Source organism: Triticum dicoccoides, chromosome 7A (assembly GCF_002162155.2).
Source record: "Triticum dicoccoides isolate Atlit2015 ecotype Zavitan chromosome 7A, WEW_v2.0, whole genome shotgun sequence".
Taxonomy (NCBI): Eukaryota; Viridiplantae; Streptophyta; class Magnoliopsida; order Poales; family Poaceae; genus Triticum; species Triticum dicoccoides.
Genome location: NC_041392.1, coordinates 285368674 through 285386861, shown reverse-complemented (window position 1 = coordinate 285386861; position 18188 = coordinate 285368674). Strand labels below are relative to the sequence as shown.

The 18188-nt window shown below is 45.1% G+C and overlaps 1 long non-coding RNA gene across 2 annotated transcripts; it reads right to left on the bottom strand.

Annotated features, from left to right (window-relative positions):
- Positions 1-908: 908 nt before the first annotated feature.
- Positions 909-4665, bottom strand: LOC119328448. Of its 2 annotated transcripts, XR_005158967.1 has the most exons (6): positions 4469-4665; positions 4200-4383; positions 3773-3987; positions 2525-2564; positions 1578-1654; positions 909-1246 (listed from the first exon to the last, which is right to left on the bottom strand). It is a non-coding gene; the product is annotated as an uncharacterized LOC119328448 (long non-coding RNA). The 2 variants fall into 2 exon arrangements; XR_005158966.1 differs by having other exon boundaries at positions 909-1654.
- Positions 4666-18188: the final 13523 nt, after the last annotated feature.

Genomic DNA, 18188 nt, shown 5'->3' with positions numbered 1-18188 from the left:
TAGCATGGAGCAATAAAAAATTATAGATACGTTGGAGACGTATCAACGTTCATGACCAGACAGACAACGCTACATACGCTTCGACCGGGTGGGTCCCAGCTATCAGGGAGGATAAGGACGCACTTCCTTGCGTGCAAATATATAGCTGATGGGGTCCCAGCTGTTAGGGAGAAGAATCATTTTTTTGCCCGTAATAAGGACGCACTTCCTTGCTTTCGAAGATATAGCTGGTGGGTCCCAGCTATCAGGGGGAAGAATCATTTTTTGCCCGTAATAAGGACGCACTTCCTTGCGTGTGAAGATGTAGCTGGTGGGTCCTAGCTGTCAGGGGGGAGAAAACATTATTTTTTAGGGTAAAAGGATGCAGTTGCATGCATGCATCCTTGGGCGTGGTGCGTTCCCATTGTCAGCCTCTCCATGTACAGTTATCTTCCGATGACTCTCGTTTGTTGACCATGTTGACCACACCATGCAGAGCGCACCAAGGTCGGTGGACGATGCCGAGGCCCCAGACTGGAATGGCGCGGAGGTGGGGTAGACACGGAAGTGGAGTTGCAGATGGAGAGGAGTGGGTAACTTGACTAGTTCGGATGCGGTGTGGGCCTACACTCGGCAGAGAATAACAGGAGGCGCGAAGGAGTGGTGGGATGGCCTGTCCATCGGTGGGGTAGTGTTTCGCTGCAAGGCGCGCAAAACAGCGCCGCTAGACACCGGAGGCTGGAGTAGGTGGTCCCAGCAGTGCTGGGGGAAGAAGACGAGAGATTGAAGAAGAATGCCAGGCGTTGGATGTAAATCCAGGGCCTTGCTTAGGCTTCGACCCTTGTATATTTATTTTCTACTAGTAATCGTGTACGTGCAAATGCACGTATTAATGAGTACACATAATTTTCCAGTGAGATAAAATAGTACAATACTATCAAGCCTTTAGTTTCCTGTTTCTTGCTCCGAAGGTTTTTTCTCGTTACAAGATCCCATCAAATACAAAAGATACTAATAGACAAGCCTTTGGCTGTCGGACGAAATTGCGCAGCTAAAAGTAATATATATATGTAGTAGAAACAATATATTGATAGAAACCATAACTGAATTATTTCAAGTGTTTATATATAATGGTCTATCAGCATTAACCTTTGGCTATCAGCATTTTTTTACAAATTAATCAATGTTCTATATAATGGTCTTCGTTTCACAGGAAATGCTAACTTGTGATAATGTTCTCCACTGCATCTTCTTTTCAGCTCGAATCCTTTGTATCCGAATAATGTACAGAGAAACAAATCACACTTAACATGGATCGGTGATGGTAAAGCTATGCAATGGTAGAAAGAAATATCACTTCACTCTTCAGTTTCATCCATACGGTAAGCGTAGCCAGTTTATTTCCCTTATCATAGACTCATTTTGGCTTATATGCAACGATCTAATCACAAATCTAAAACCTGAGAGGCCTTACTGATAGATCGTAAGAAGCTCAATCGAAACGTGGAAATTACAAATATCATAGAAAACTGTTTTTGAGCAGAAAAAATTCATACTAATTTAGAAGATAATTTAGAAGATGCAAGCAGGTCACATACCAGGCCAGTGACTGTAGACAACCTCCCAGGCTTCTTGGCCTATCTGTTTTCCTCACAAGATCCACATAATCACTTCACTGAACCAAGAAATGGGATCATTTATTGATAGTTAAACATGATTTCCTGATCATCAGCTCACTTGTTAGGTTAAAAATATATATAAAGATGGTTATTAGATCAGCATGCCTTGTTTCTTGCAATATTGGTGGCAGATGGAGGCTGATACTTGTGATGTGCAGTTAAATGATTTAATCATTTAAGGGAGATTTGATTTGATGCCTCTGACTGACTATATCAGGCAATGGATACTGAATAATCGCATCATACTTTGAGATAGCAGTAAGGTTAATACTTTAGCTTATTTACCAAATTACATTACTTGCAAAATATTTACCTATCTACAACAGGAAATTGTATATGTATCAGTATTGATGGAGCTAACATTAAACAGTATAATCAACATGTCTAGCTCAGAGCCCTCTTCCTATCATTCCATGATATACATGCTTTTATCCTGAAGTTTGCATCTACTTCACTATGTCTATTCAGATCAACTTAAGGTTCTAGGAATAATCAATAGTAAAGTTGGCGGTGTAGAAAAACCAGGATCATATGTATACGTTCAATTTCAGACCACAACATGGCCTACAAGGAGGGAATTAGCTAGGCAACGGAAGAAGCCTGAAAGGTAATCTTGATTAATTCTAAAATAGCAAACCATGATGGATGCCGCTGAGCTGCCTAAACGAACGTAAACATTGTTCATCACAAAAATTCAGAAATTTGTCATTCACTAATGGAGCACACACATGCCAGGGATGTTAAAGAAATGGGGAACATCGTACATCATTAGAAATATTCATGCAATATTGAGAAGCTCAATTATTAAATGGTGCAAACAAAGTAAGCAGAATCTCAAGTAAATATGAATATGTGACGAAAAGGACCTTAGATGCTGCAGATGTTGATGAGTGGCAATATTTGTACCTGTAGAAATAAAGTATGCATAGTTAGGGAGGAAGAGGAAACTGAATTTGTTTTCATTGTCAAAATTATATATTTCAAAATGTCATTCAGTTTTGCCGCATATGGTTTTTATGTAAACTTTTGAATGTTGAAACATATGTTTCATGAATCTTGAAACATATTAGCTTGCACAATTTTTTTAAAAAAACTACTACATTATTTTCCCGTATAAAATTTGAGAAAGTGATAGCAGCAGACTGGTTAAGAGTAGAGGCTTCAGAAGATGTTGCAGAGGTGTGGAAGAAGGTAATACTCAAAAATAGAATTTTTTAGGTCAATTCAAGTTGCATCTCTAACTGGAGATGAAAGGTTTAATGTCATGAGTGTACCAAGCAGAGAGCATCTATTTTGCAAGCGGAGAGGCTGCAGGGTGCCTTTTATGCATTCAACAGAAGGACTAAGTAGATGCATCCTTTTTCACCTCCTATATTCACCATCCGCCTCTCCCATTTCCTCTCTCCACTGCCTCCTCTCAACCCATCCCGGTAAGCCCCACCTTCGCCTCGTCGATGCATACGGCCTTTGCATCACGGTGCGCAAACCTTCATGATCTAAATAGATCTACCTTTCATGTCAATATATAATGCTTGCTCACAGCCCATGACTCAATCTCTTGAAACAACAAAACACGTGGGTTTTAAAAAAAATAAAATTAAAACTACAATGTGCTATTTTTTAACTCAAACTACAATGTGCAGATTATATATTTAGATTATTTAGATTATATATTTGAGTAGTTGTGACAAAACAAAACATCGCTGCCGATACTATTGTGGATAACCCAATATAGCAAAACTTTGGCCTCCTTTCCTGTAGTTAGGCAACTTCAGGAGCATAGCAACACAATGGGATGGGAAGGTAAGCAACAAAACTTCAAATGTATGAGTTGCTTGGACTACAAATTTCTGAAATCCTCACTAATTAAATATGTCCTCATAAACTGTAACCCTTTTGGCGCTGAGTGTGGCATTGGCGTTGGATCATGATAATTCACATACGGCAATTGTTCCAGAATAATTGTTCCTGCTGTGTGGTAGAATCATGTATGTATGCACTAAAATAATCATAAACAGAAGGATCATGTATGTATCAGATTATCTTGTGTGGAAAGAACAGAACCACAAGCATGTTGTTCAAACAATGCACACTTGAATGTAAAGAAAACTTACTGGCTCAGATGAGATCGGCGGCGGCAGAGGAGGAGCAGAGGAAGGCGGGCGGCAGAGAATAGGATCGGCGGGCGGAGGGCGAGGATGTGCGGAGGGCGAGGATGTACAGACTGAAGCGAAAAATGATGCAGATGAAGGAAAGATTCACCAGGTTGAACAAGCCTTGGAGTGGTCAGTACAAAACTGAAGCCTGACGATTGCTATGTCTCTAGCCTCTACAATTTCCATAAATAGAACACAAAGTTGAGAAGATGTTGGTACAGAAGCAAAAACACAGAGTTGAGACGAGCAAACAGTGTTGTGTGACACGCATCCAACCAAGCATGCATCTAAAAATTTCAGTTTTCTCACACCCACCTAGTACTAATAATAAATTAATTGAAGTTGTATGTAGATTCGCAGGAATCCCTCCGTGATGTGACCTGACCTGCATGAACTGAGCTGAGCAGATGGATAGATTCAGTCAAGCAATTCTGGACTCGTCCTCTCCTCTGTTGTCCCGAGAGCAGAGCAGATGGATAGATTCAGTCTAGCAATTCTGGACTTGTCCTCTCCTATGTTGTCTGTGTCTCAAGAGCAGCCATCGGTGTAGGTGCTGCACCTGCGTGCATCTGCATCAGGGAGGGAGGGTGTGAGTGAGGGGAGCCGCCAAATCCAAAACAATCAAGAGTCCAGTTGGGAGAGGAGAAGAGGGACCTTGACGACATCCAGGCATTCCATGGCGGCTGCGGCGACTCCATGGCCATGGGAAAGAGGCGCACGGACCTGGCCTTCCGTGGCTGCATGCCGGGGCGAGGTGGATTGGATCCGGCTGGGAGCAGAGGAGAGAAGGCGTCCCATCCCAAGAGAAGAGGAGAGAGACTCGCTCCGGCGGAGTGGCGGAGTGGCGGAGGCCAAGCTGCGGCGGGGCGGCTTCGGCGGCAGGGGAGGCTCCCGGCGAGCCGCGGCGGGAGCGGGGCGGGCTCCCGCGGTCGGGGAGGCTCCCGGCGACCCGCGGCCGCTTCCCGTGGCTCCGGCGGCGCGAGGAGGCGGTGAAGGGCGCGGCTGCGAGAGGCGAACGGCGCGGCTGCGGGAGGAGGAGGAGGAGGTCGTGCGGGCGGGCGGTTTACTTTCTTTTTTACTGCGGGGCATAGTAGCGATCGCACTGTGGCTTGTTGCGTGGTTGATAGCGTTAAACACAAAATGATTAAGGGCCATTAGATTTTAATGATGAATGGATGTGATTGTTTGGATCTGCCCCTCTCTTCTTTTTATAGTGGTAGTAGATGATAGTGTTTAGGCTTCGACCTACTGGCCCACATGTCAGCCAGTCCATTTGGTTTTTAAGTCCATTAGGTGGGCTAGGTGAAACAATGATGTAGCGTCTATGCAGCCCATTTATATGTTATCTTATAATTTAAAGCCCATTTACATTTTTCTCAAAATTAGCGGACTTGCTGGGCTGGGTGAAAATATCATGTTGGGCTGGACGAGAAATGTTATAAAAACATAAACACATGATTGCACGTTTATTACTGCATTAGTCAGTAAAATCTTTGCAAGCTTATGTACGCAATCACCAGGACTTAACTTGCCAAGTTATATGTAAACAATTATTATTATTATTATTATTATTATTATTATTTTGTAAGAACTTTCTATTTACAAAATAAAATATCATTTTAATTTGATGAGTAATGTCTACTACGCAATCTTTCTTCTTGGAGACTCATGTTGGGCCTCCAAGCGCAGAGTTTTGTAGGGCAGTAGCAATTTTCTCTCAAGTGGATCACCTAATGGTTATCAATCTGTGGGAGGCGTAGGATGAAGATGGTCTCTCTCAAACAATCCTGCAATCAAATAACAAAGTCTCGTGTGTCCCAAACACACCCAATACAATGTTAAATTGTATAGGTGCACTAGTTCGGTGAAGAGATGGTGATACAAGTGTAGTATGGATAGTAGATATAGGTTTTTGTAATATGAAAATATAAAACAGCAAGGTAGCAAGTAGTAAAAGTGAGCAAAAACGGTATTGCAATGCTTGAAAACAAGGCCTAGGGTTCATACTTTCACTAGTGCAAGTTCTCTCAACTATGATAACACAATTAAATCATATGGAAATTCCTCAACGTGGAACAAAGAGTCACTCCAAAGTTTCTATCGGAGAACGTAGGACGAAAACGTGGATCAACCACTATGCATAGATTACCTCAACGTCACCTCGGGAATCCATGAGTTGAGTGCCAAAACATACATCAAGTGAATCAATAGAACATCCAATTGTCACCACAGATATCCCATCGCAAGACATACATCAAGTGTTCTCAAATCCAATACTCAAGCCAACATAACAAAACCACAAAGAGAAAGATTCAATTCATCACAAGAAGGTAGAGGGGGAGAAACACCATATGATCCAACTATAGTAACAAATCTCGCGGTACATCAAGATCGTGCCAAATCAAGAACACAAGAGAAAGAGATCAAACACATAGCTACTGGTACATAGCCTCAGCCCCGAGGGTGAACTACTCCCTCCTTGTCATGAAGACCACCAGGATGAACATTATTAAAAATAAAAAGGTATAAACCATATTTTTTTCATGAATAAAAATTACATGCAAATGTAGGTGATGTTTTCTGAAAATCCAGAAATCTTATTTGCATTTTTCTAAGTTCATATCATCTTGTTATGAATGTTCTAACGACTTTGACCATTATTTGGAAACTTCATAACAAATTGATACGAACTCTGAAAAATGCAAATAAGATATCAGGATGTTCAAAAAACATCACCTACATTTGCATGTAATTTTTATTCATGAAAAAAAATTGTTTATACCTTTTTATTTTTAATAATGTTAATAACATTAATTACCTCAGGTAGTTTAAAGGGTGCTTTTGTCCTGAATGCAAATGATATGCACATAAAGGTAATGTTTATCTGAACATTTTGATATCTTATTTTCATTTTTCTGAGTTCATATGAATTAGTTATGAATTTTCAAAGTTTTGGTCAAACGGTCAAAGGGCATTTGAGGGACCTCGACGGAAAAAGTAAGGGCAAAACTGAGCAAGCTCGAAAACTAAGGGCAAAACCCGTGGGTAGGAACCAACTAGGGGCAAAAATGCAATTGTCCCAACTTATTAACCCAGAGCCCAGTGCCAGTTTCTGTTTGTTTTCTTGTTTTTGAGTTTCACAGAAAAGGAATATCAAATGGAGTACAAACAGAATAAAACTTTGTGATGATTTTTCTTGGACCAGAAGACACCCGAAGGACTTGGAGTCCAAGCCAGAAGAGCCACGAGGCGGCAGCAAGGGTGGAGGGCATGCCCTAGGGGGGCACCCCCTACCTTGTGGCCCCCTCGGGACTCCTCTAACCTACCTCTTCATCCTATAAATTCACATATATTCCAAAACCCTCAGGGGGAGCCACGAAAACACTTTTCCACCGCCGCAACCTTCTGTTCCCGTGAGATCCCATCTTGGGGCCTTTTCCGGCAATCTGCCAGAGGGGGATTCAATCATGGAGGGCCTCTACATCACCCTATTGCCCTTCTGATGAAGCGTGAGTAGTTTACCTCAGACCTACAGGTCCATATAAAGTAGCTAGATGGCTTCTTCTCTCTCTTTGATTCTCAATACCATGTTATCCTCGATGTTCTTGGAGACCTGACCGATGTAATGTTCTTTTGCGCTGGGTTTGTTGAGATCTGATGAATTGTGGATTTATGATCAGATTATCTGTGAATATTATTTGAATCTTCTCTGAATTCTTATATGCATAATTTGATATCTTTGTATTTCTCTTCGAATTGTAGGTTTGGTTTAGCTAACTGGATTGATATTTCTTGTAATGGGAGAGGTGCTTAGTTTTGGGTTCAATCTTGTGGTGTCCTCACCCGGTGACAAAGTAGGGGTAGCGAGGCACGTATTTGTATTGTTGCCATCAAGGATAAAAAGATGGGGTTTTCATCATATTGCTTGAGTTTTTCCCTCTACATCATGTCATCTTACTTAAGGTGTTACTCCGTTCTTTATGAACTTAATACTCTAGATGCATGCTGGGTAGCGGTCAATGTTTGGAGTAATAGTATTAGATACAGGAAGGAGTCTATCTACTTGACACAGACGTGATGCCTATATGCATAATCATTGCCTTGTATATCATCAAAACTTTGCACTTTTCTATCAATTGCTCGACAGTAATTTGTTCACCCACCATATTATTTGCCTTCATGAGAGAAGCCTCTAGTGAAACCTATGGCCCCCAGGTCTATTTTCTATCATATTAGTTTCCGATCTACTATTTTGCAATCTTTTATTTTCAGATCTCTAAACCAAAACACCTAAAAATATTTAGTTATCTTTTATTTAGTTTTATATCTATCTCTATCAGATCTCGCCTTTGCAATTCATCATGAAGGGATTGACAACCCCTTTATCGTGTTGGGTGCAAGTGTTTGATTGTTTGTGCAGGTGCATAGATTGGGGACTTGCTTATACCTCCTACTGGATTGATACATTGGTTCTCTAACTGAGGGAAATACTTATCTCTAATTTTCTGCATCACCATTTCCTCTTCAAGGGAAAAACCAACGCAAGCTCAAGAAGTAGCACAAGGTCAACCACGGAGTCCTTCTCTTGCCAGTTGCCGATGATCTTGTATTGCTTCTAGATGTCGACAAGCTTATTGCACCAGATGCTCCAGAACCTCTGGTGGCCCTACAGCAGTGGTAGACAAGAACCTCGTCCCGCACGCATACCTAGGTGATGGAGATCCGCTGGTCCCTGTCAGGAGACGAATGGATGGGCACAAGGCCTAGTACCGCGACCTTGTGATTTCTCCTCCTGTGGGTGCTGCTTGAACTTGGCGAGGCAAAGCTTCACCGAGTCTGGATCAGTGGTGCACATCACATTCAACTTGGTGCTGCCATGGGTCTGAACGGTGAACTCAAAGGTGAACTCCTTGCTGAAGTCCATATCCAGCAGGCTCACGACTTGGATCACCATTGGAGTCTCTTCTCACGCAGAGTTCATGTGGCGGTTCTCGTTTGTGGGGATTGGGGACAGGGGGATGAAGATGGTCGGTGTGTACTGGGGTACTGGGGGGCGGCACCGCCGCAACAGCAGTTCATTTTTCCAATCTTGGGGAACTGCAATCAACGGTGAACGAGTGCGTAGGCGGCAGCAGTAGTTCGTTTTTTTGCACTTGGGGAACTGCATCCAATAGTAAAATGAGTGTGTACATGCGAACAATTACTACACCTCCCTCGCCCGCTGCACGCCCATCAGAACATGCCCCCTCGGGTTCACGAGCGGGTCTGTATTGGTACTGTAATAGCAAGTGTTAGTGGTCACTTTACATAAATTTTATTAGCTTTAATTAAAATTTATTCTTAAAACAAACAAAGCATTGGCTCATTCTATCAGTGCCACGGGATCAACATGCATACCAATTAGAATTATTATTCTTAGGACGCAAATGATCAATTCATTTGCCGCACTTTCACACATACAATACTACGAAGTTTGAACAACTAGTTATGCTTGCTATCCTCTGCAACATCACATCGTGTTTCCCAGCTTGCAAGGTTCAGAACCAACCAATATGATTCAAATAATAAGTAAAACAAAGATGCCTACACATCACAATGATTCCCAGCTTGCAAGATTCAGAACCATCCCATTAGATTCAAATAATAATAAGTACAACAAAGATGCATACACATCTCAATGTTTCATAGCTCGGAGCCAATCGTAAGTGTACAACTCAAACGTTGTGAGAATGTGAACAAATAAATACAAATTGATTGATGCTTCATGTAAGCAATTTGATCCAAGGATTTGCTTAAACATTGAAACCATTCCTTTTTAAGGCCACACAGGTCAAACATTGGTAGCTAAAATATTCTGCATCACTGGTGGCACTACCAATTCGAATATATGCACAAGAGGGCCTTATAGATTTTGAAGTGGTGTGTATAGAGCCTCATCCCTAGTATTTAACAAATACACATAGCAGAATCTAGTGGAATCATCAATCAACGTCCTAAAATATATCTTTCCACCTTGCACACACACATGGCACTTTAGAGCCTTTGGATAAAGTGAATCTCGTGATTAAATCCATCTTGGCTAGCTATGTCATAAAACCCTGGGAGAATTATTTTGACCATCACAACATCTGTACTTGAGTATTCATGTTTGCATAGATAAGAAAGAGCATGATTACTATAATATTGGCACTAGTTAAAGCAACTTTATTTCCAAAACGAGAAAAGATTGCGATAGAATAGCTTTATTAAAAAAATACAATGTTAGCATAGTATGAAAAAGCACAATCATGTAGATAAAGGATAGTACTGACCTATGTGAGTTGACTTTGGGAGATCAAGTTATTCTTCATGTCCTTGTATCTTGCCACGAAGATGATTCGTTGACATTCATTAACACCTCAGTGTGGCAGTAGAAGGAGGAGCACCGACTCATTTCAATCACTTTTTTGTGTAGTTCAACTAAAATTATGGCGCCCGCTAGTTAGAGAGGTGGCCCGTGCCACCTCAATGGTAGGCGTGATGGAGTCAACTAGTTGAGTGCAGCTATGTGATTGATGCAGTGCACATGGACTTCATTCTACCGGATAGGTATTCTGCAAGCTATCTACATTGGAAATGAAATGGTAGCTAAGATAGTAGCTCTATTTTAAATGTATTATTACTTCATTTTATCAGTAGCAGTAGCAGTGCAAAACAGTAGCACGGGATCACTAGCTATATGCAGAGTCAAAATCAGCCAAAACGGAACATACCCGGTCATGGGAACCATAACTGGGAGAGGGGCTCTATGCCGCCATGCCTCGATGTGGTGAACCTGCAAATCCACTCGGATGATTCAATTCATGCGACCTTTTTCTGTAGTCTGCCTGAAATGAAGCAAAGATTGCATCATGCAGCTAGCAAGACGTACTTGCTCTCATGAGCTGGCAGGTTCTTCTTTAGTAGTTGCACTAAAATTGAGCAGCATTAAGGTTAGCTGTCTTGCTCATGCATGGTGCAACTATAATTCGGTTATCCTTTTGTGCAGTTCCACTAAAATAAAGTGCCATTGTGGTGATAGTGATGGCTCATCTTGAAAAGGCAAATAAAATGTTGCATGATATTACCAGCAAAGTTTGACGGAGATGTTGGAAACTCTAATCAACTTTTGTGCAGTTCAACCAAAATTGGGAGACATTGCCCACATGACATTTTAGTTGAACTGCACAAGACAATCATTCCAAAAGAAAGTGTTTTGTGTAGTTCACCAAAAGGTCACAATAGCAACGATGTGAAATGGATATCCCTGTTCGCACAAAAAGATAGAAAGAAAACAATATTGGTCAATAACAAGATATGAAACGTATATGAAATGAAAAGAAGCATCTTGATTATGTTCATGGAAATCATGCAAGGACAGTAGAAATTTTAAAACGGTAGCATTGCTTCATGTTACCGGAAGCATTACGATCAACAATGACATTCGTCAAATATGGGATTACTTTAATGGTGGCATTGCTTGTTTACCAGATATAGTAGATCAACAACAACTAAAGAGTTGGTTTAAGGGCATGGGACAGTGGGGACACCAGGACACTCAGCAGCGTAAAGAAGCAACTTACTTATCATACTGGGGAAAACAGCAGGAGTACCATTTGTAACACAGTTTAATTGCATCATATTACTGGAGGCAATAGATTAACAATAACAATGGTTAGACATGTTCTTATGGTAACAGTGTGATTGCTTCATTTTACATGCGCCCTTACATTAACAACAACAAAAAGTTGGTAGAAGGACATGCGACAGTGGACGCATCAGCACAATGTACCTACAAGGAGGCATAAAGTGGTGATGCCGAGTTTGTTCATACTCTATGAGGGCATCAAATCTAATCCTGGAGACCTTTTACTATGTGAGGGCAGCAAATCTAATCCTGGACATACTCTGTTGACTTGTCCATCAGTCGCCACTGTTTATCCCTTTTTCAACCAATAATAGATATGTTCCTTATCCATTTTGTACTGGCTTTTTGTCAGATTGTGGGTTCCGGCAAACCCTTGAGGTTCGAACACTGGGGTGCCCACGAAGATCTCTCTCTCCCTAGCTCACTCTCGCAACGATCTCAGGGCCTAGCTTGCCGAACCCAAGGAACAGGTGACACGAGAGTTTAAACTGGTTCGGGCCACTGTTGTGGTGTAATACCCTACTCCAGTGTGGCGTGGTGGATTGCCTCGTGGGCTAAGGATGAACTAGTACAGTGGATGAACAGCCTCCTGAGGAGAGGTGTTCTTGAGCTTGATGAGCTGGTGAGATGACCTTGGTGGAGTGGATCCGATCCAAGATGAGCCGATCCTTGACTACAGTGGTGGCTAGTCCTATTTATAGAGGCCCTTGTCCTCTTCCCAAATGTTTAGGCGGGAAGGGATCCCACAATGACCAATTTCGAAGGGAGACAACTAGTACAAGTTATCCTGACAAAAGGTGGTCTTCACCTGCCAAAGGCTCGTCGGCTCCGTGGTGACCTCCGTCCTGTCGTCCTGCTGGTCTTGGTCTTGTTGCATCGATATGGCAATCTTTGCCTGATGCCTCGGGACTCCTCGCCTGCGCCTGCCCCTTTAGCACCAAAGAGGAAATTGGCACCCTGGGTCCGTTGGCGCCCGCCTCGCCTTGGTCGTCATGGATCACGTCACGCAGACCTCGCGAGGTGCCCCTTCCATAGATATCTCCGCTCCTCGGGAGCTAGCCTAGTGAGACCACCCCAGAGGAGGTCTTGGTGTCGTCCGCCTCACGAGGCTTGGCCCCTCATGAGGGCCTCGAGTGGTTGTCGATCAAGATGGGCCGTACCAGGCCATTGGTGGAGCCACGCCCTAGGACGCAGGCAGGCAAGTATGGGTACCCCCATTCCCAGGACGCCGACAGTAGCCCCCGGGCCCAAGGCGCGCTCGGACATGGCTTCGAGGCGAAGCCAAAGGGAAAGTGCAGAGCACCGCGGGCCCCAACCGCCTACGGCCTTGATTGACGTGTGGTGATTGACAGGACATGGGCGTCTTCGCATCCCCACGCTGCCTCGGCAACCATCCGACTTGATGAGTCCCTGCTGCATGCAAAAGAAAATCATCATTACCTTAGATTGTGGAGGCCGGCGGTTGGCCTCCCTCTGGCTATAAATGAGGAGAGGGGCGAAGCCCCCGTTGCCCATCCTCTCCTCCACTCCGTTTGCTTCTTCTTCTTCTTCTTCTTCTTCTTCTTCTTCTTCTTGCTCTTTGCTCCGCCATCTTGCTGCGACACCCATGGCGCCGATGAAGAGATTCACGGCCGCGGAGAAGGGGAAGGCGCATCAGGAGGGGGCCGACTCACCACCACCCAAGCGGGGTCGTGGTCACCCCCGCAAGAACGCGGCGACCCTCGCTGTGGTCCTTCGTGGGTGCGGACGAACTTCCTTGGGGTCCGGCGTCATTCCTGGCGGCGGCGGTGGCGTCTCCTCGCACGGCGGGAGCCGCCCGAGATGCGGCAGTCCCGTCCACGAAGGGAGGCGGGCCATGGTCGCTCGACCTCCCTGGCCGCGCTTCCACTCTGCGGAGGTGCTGCCGGAGTTTGTCGTGTGGTCGGATAACCCGCCTGGCACCTGGCTTCAGCTTCCGCACTCGTTTGCCAGCGAGCTGCCGGCCATGGGTCCTGGCGGCCTCTGGCTGCAGGCTGACGCCTGCTGCAGCAGGAAGATTGGATGATACTTGACGAAATCAACAACACCTTGCCTCCGGAACTACTAAAAGAATGGCACAATGGGTAAGAAAGATTTTTGGTAGCACTCCGGTTGAGAAAGAGGCAAAACATGATAAGATGAGAGAACTTGAATGAAGGACACGACACTCCGGTTGAATGGATAGACAAAGGAAAGAGCATGATCTTGGCAAAACGAGATGATAGGACGAAGAGAGCAACATCACCATGCCTCCGAAACAAATGAATGGAAAACTAGATGATTGGAAAGAAAAGAACAGGGAAGAAGAATGACAACTCTCGCAAATAAAATTGAAAGAGCATGCTTAGAAGAAAAGGTTGAACGGAGTTGTTGGATTATCAACAACGAAAGCATAAGCTTGATGTGGGCTAATGAAAGACATCTCGAAACTGAGGTGAAATTCCGCCACTAATGAAAAACAATAGATTGGATTGATATGAACAAGGAGACGAGAAACTTATTTCACCGAGAGGATAAATGAAGAACTTGGGTCATTTATGAGCACCATAGACAGCAACAATCCTTAGGGAAGGCTTAAGGTGAAACATGACACAAGATAACTCCAATAAAGAGATTGATGGGTTTCAAAGGTGTGACGCCCGGATAATTAGGCCACAGAAAAACTCTGCTAATGATGCCACTTCACCTCCGTTACTGTTGCTAGTCCCTCGTTAGTTCAAAAACCGACTCAAAATTCAAATTCCAAATATGGCATACAACAAAAGTTTTCAAACAATAAAACAAAAATGTTCGGTTTGTGCCAAATAATTCATAAGTAATATTGGTGGATAAACCAAGTCTTTATAAAAAGTTTAAATGCACTTAACTAAATAAAACAGTAGCAAAACAATTATTTGAATGCTTTTAAATTAATAAACAAATGTTAAACTAGTTCATGTAGTCACCAAACTTCTTAAGGCCGTGGGTTATTCAGAGACATTAATTTAGGAGCTATTGTCATATTTTACAAAACAAAAGAAATTAAAAGTAAAATAAAACATAAAAGGAAAAATAAATAAAAGGAAAAGAACAAAATAGAGAACAAAATAAAAGAAAAGGACCCCCCTTGGCCAACTGGGCCAGACAACCCAACCGGCCCGCCCACCAACCGGCCCAACCCCCCTTCATAACCCCACCAAGGGGAAACCCTAACCACCCCGACTGCACTCTTTCCCCCCACTCCCCACGTCTCTCCTCTCCCCTCCCGATCCGATCTGGATCGGGGACGAACTGCTTCCCCCCCTCTCGCGACGCTAGCGCCCCACTCCCCCATCGCCTCGACCCCGACGTCGCGCCCCATCGCTCGCCGTTGCCACCCCGTCGCCGTTGGACCTCGCCGTCCACGTCCTCAGCCCCGACGACCGCGCACGTCACCGCCCTCGCCGGATTCGTCAAGCCCCTCCTCGTCGGACTGCCTCCTCCACACCGCTGTCGTCCTCGTCTACCTCCCCGAGCCCCGCTTCCCTGGACCCTACCCACGCGGTGAGACCCCGGCCTCTCCTCGCCCGCGCCACGCGCGCCCCACCGTCCGCCTGCGCATGCGCTGCCCACGCTCGTGGCCGTCGTCTCCACTCCGTCTGGCAGAGATTTGCCCCACCTCCTTGGCCACGCCCCCGCGGGTGCTCGTGTCGGGCGCACCCCCCCATCCACCTGTACACCTCGCCGCCCCGGTCTTCCTCACACGTGCGCACCCACAACCGCGCAGCACGCAGCTCTGCTGCAGTCACCTCCGCCGCCCAGCAGTGCCACTGCTCGCCGAATTCCCCCGCGGTGGTCCGGCCGCACCCTCCACGGCCCCGATGTCCTCCTCCGGCGGCCGCCCACTTCGCTACGGCCCCGCCCCACCATGGCCTCGCCGACGCCCATCCGTGCACGCTGGCCGTCGCCCGGTGGCCTCGCCCCGCCGCGCCTCCTACGAGCAAGCGCCCGCCCTGGCGCCCGCGCCCTGCACCCAGCGGCCGCAAGGCCCCCCTGGCCCAAAGACAAATGGGGCCCGGCCCTAGAACGTTAATAATAATTTAAAAAGGGGTTTAAAATGTATAATAAATAAAATAATAATTAATTAATTAATTAATTAACTTAATTAATCTTGGTTAATTAAACTAAACAATTAATTAAACTAATTAAACATGATTAAGATTAACCAAATAACTAATTAAACTAACTATTGTTAGTTAATTAACTAGTCAATGACAGTGGGGCCCACCCCCCTAATTAATCCTGATTAGGTTAATTAAACTAGATAATTAAATGTGTCACTCACAGGTGGGACCCACCTGTCAGGTTGGCCAGGTCAACTTCTGATGTCATGCTGACGTCAACAAACACTATTCTCGATAATGTTGACTTAATTAATTAAATAAATCCTAAAAATGATTTAAATCTTTTAAAATTAATATAAAATAAGCCATAGCTCGGATGGAAAAACTTTGTACATGAAAGTTGCTCATAACGACGAGACGAATCCGGATACGCAACCCGTTTGTCCGCCACACATCCCTAACATAGCAAACACGCAACTTCCCCCCTCCAGTCCATCTATCCGCAAACGCGAAACACCGGGAATACTTTCCCGGATGTTTCCCCCCTTCATCGGTATCACCTCGTACCGCGTTCGGGCAGACCTAGCATCACGCTTTGTCATGTCATGCATCGTCATGCATTTGTTTGCATCATATTTATTGTTCCTCCCCCCTCTTCTCTCGCTAGACACCGAGACCGACGCCGCTGCTACCCAGTACGACTACGGTGTTGACGACCCCTCTCTCTTGCCAGAGCAACTAGGCAAGCCCCCCCTTGATCACCAGATATCGCCTACTCTTCTCTATACTTCTTGCATTAGAGTAGTGTAGCATGTTACTGCTTCCGTTAATCCTATCCTGATGCATAGCCTGTCATTGTTGCTACAACTGTTGATACCTTACCTGCAATCCTACATGCTTAGTATAGGTTGCTATCACTTCATCAGTGGCCCTACATTCTAGTCCATCTGCCATGCTATACTATCGGGCCGTGATCACTCGGGAGGTGATCATGGATATATACATACATATATACATACTATACAGGTGGTGACTAAAGTCGGGTCGGCTCGTTGAGTACCCACAAGTGATACTGATGTGGGGGCTGAAGGGGCAGGTGGCTCCATCCAGGTAGTGGTGGGCCTGAGTTCCCGACGGCCCCCGACTATTACTTCGAGGCGGAGCGACAGGGCAGGTTGAGACCACCTAGGAGAGAGGTGGGCCTGGCCCTGGTCGGCATTCGCAGTTACTTCAAAATAACATGCTTAACGAGATCTTGGTATTTGATCTGAGTCTGGCTACTGGCCTATACGCACTAACCAATTACGCGGGAACAGTTATGGGCACTCGACGTCGTGGTATCAGCCAAAGCCTTTGGGACGTCAGCGAGTGAGCGGCGCGCGCTGAGTTGGACCGCGTAACACAACTTCCTTTGTAATGGAGGTTGCTAGGTCTGCTCTCCGGTCGCGTTCGCAACGTACAGGTGTGCAAAGGGCGATGGGCCCAGACCCCTGCGCCATAGGATTTAGACCGGCGTGCTGACCTCTCTGTTGTTCCTAGGTAGGGCTGCGACATGTTGATCTTCCAAGGCCGGGCATGACCCAGAAAAGTGTGTCCGAACAAAGGGGATCGAGCGTGTTGGGAAATGTGGTGCACCCCTGCAGGGAAGTTGATCTATTCGAATAGCCGTGTCCCTCGGTAAAAGGACGACCCGGAGTTGTACCATGACCTTATGAAAACTAGAACCGGATACTTAATAAAACACACCCTTCCAAGTGCCAGATACAACCGGTGATCGCTCTCTCACAGGGCGACGAAGGGAGGATCATCGGTTAGGATTATGCTATGCGATGATACTGGGTGAACTTACCATCTACTCTCTTCTTCTGCTGCAAGATGGAGGTTACCAGAAGCGTAGTCTTCGAAAGGACTAGCTATCCCGCTCTTATTCCGGCATTCTGCAGTTCAGTCCACATATGATACCATTTATCCATTTGATACCAATGCATACATATGTAGTGTAGCTCCTTGCTTGCGAGTACTTTGGATGAGTACTCACGGTTGCTTTGCTCCCTCTTTTCACCTTTTCTATACTCGATTGCTGCGACCAGACGATGGAGCCCAGGAGCCAGACGCCACTGTCGATGACTACTACTACTACTACTACTACTACTACTACTACTACTACTACTACTACTACTACTACTACTACTACTACTCGGGAGGTGCCGACTACTACGTGCAGCCCGCTGACGACGACCAGGAGTAGTTTAGGAGGATCCCAGGCAGGAAGCATGCGCCTCTTTCGATCTGTATCCCAGTTTGTGCTAGCCTTCTTAAGGCAAACTTGTTTAACTTATGTCTGTACTCAGATATTGTTGCTTCCGCTGACTCGTCTATGATCGAGCTATCGTATTCGAGCCCTCGAGGCCCCTAGCTTGTAATATGATGCTTGTATGACTTATTTTATTTGTATAGTTGTGTTGTGATATCTTCCCATGAGTCCCTGATCTTGATCGTACACGTTTGCATGTATGATTAGTGTATGATTGAATCGGGGACGTCACAAGTTGGTATCAGAGCCGACTGCCTGTAGGAATCCCCCTTCCACACTCCTTGGCCGAAGTTG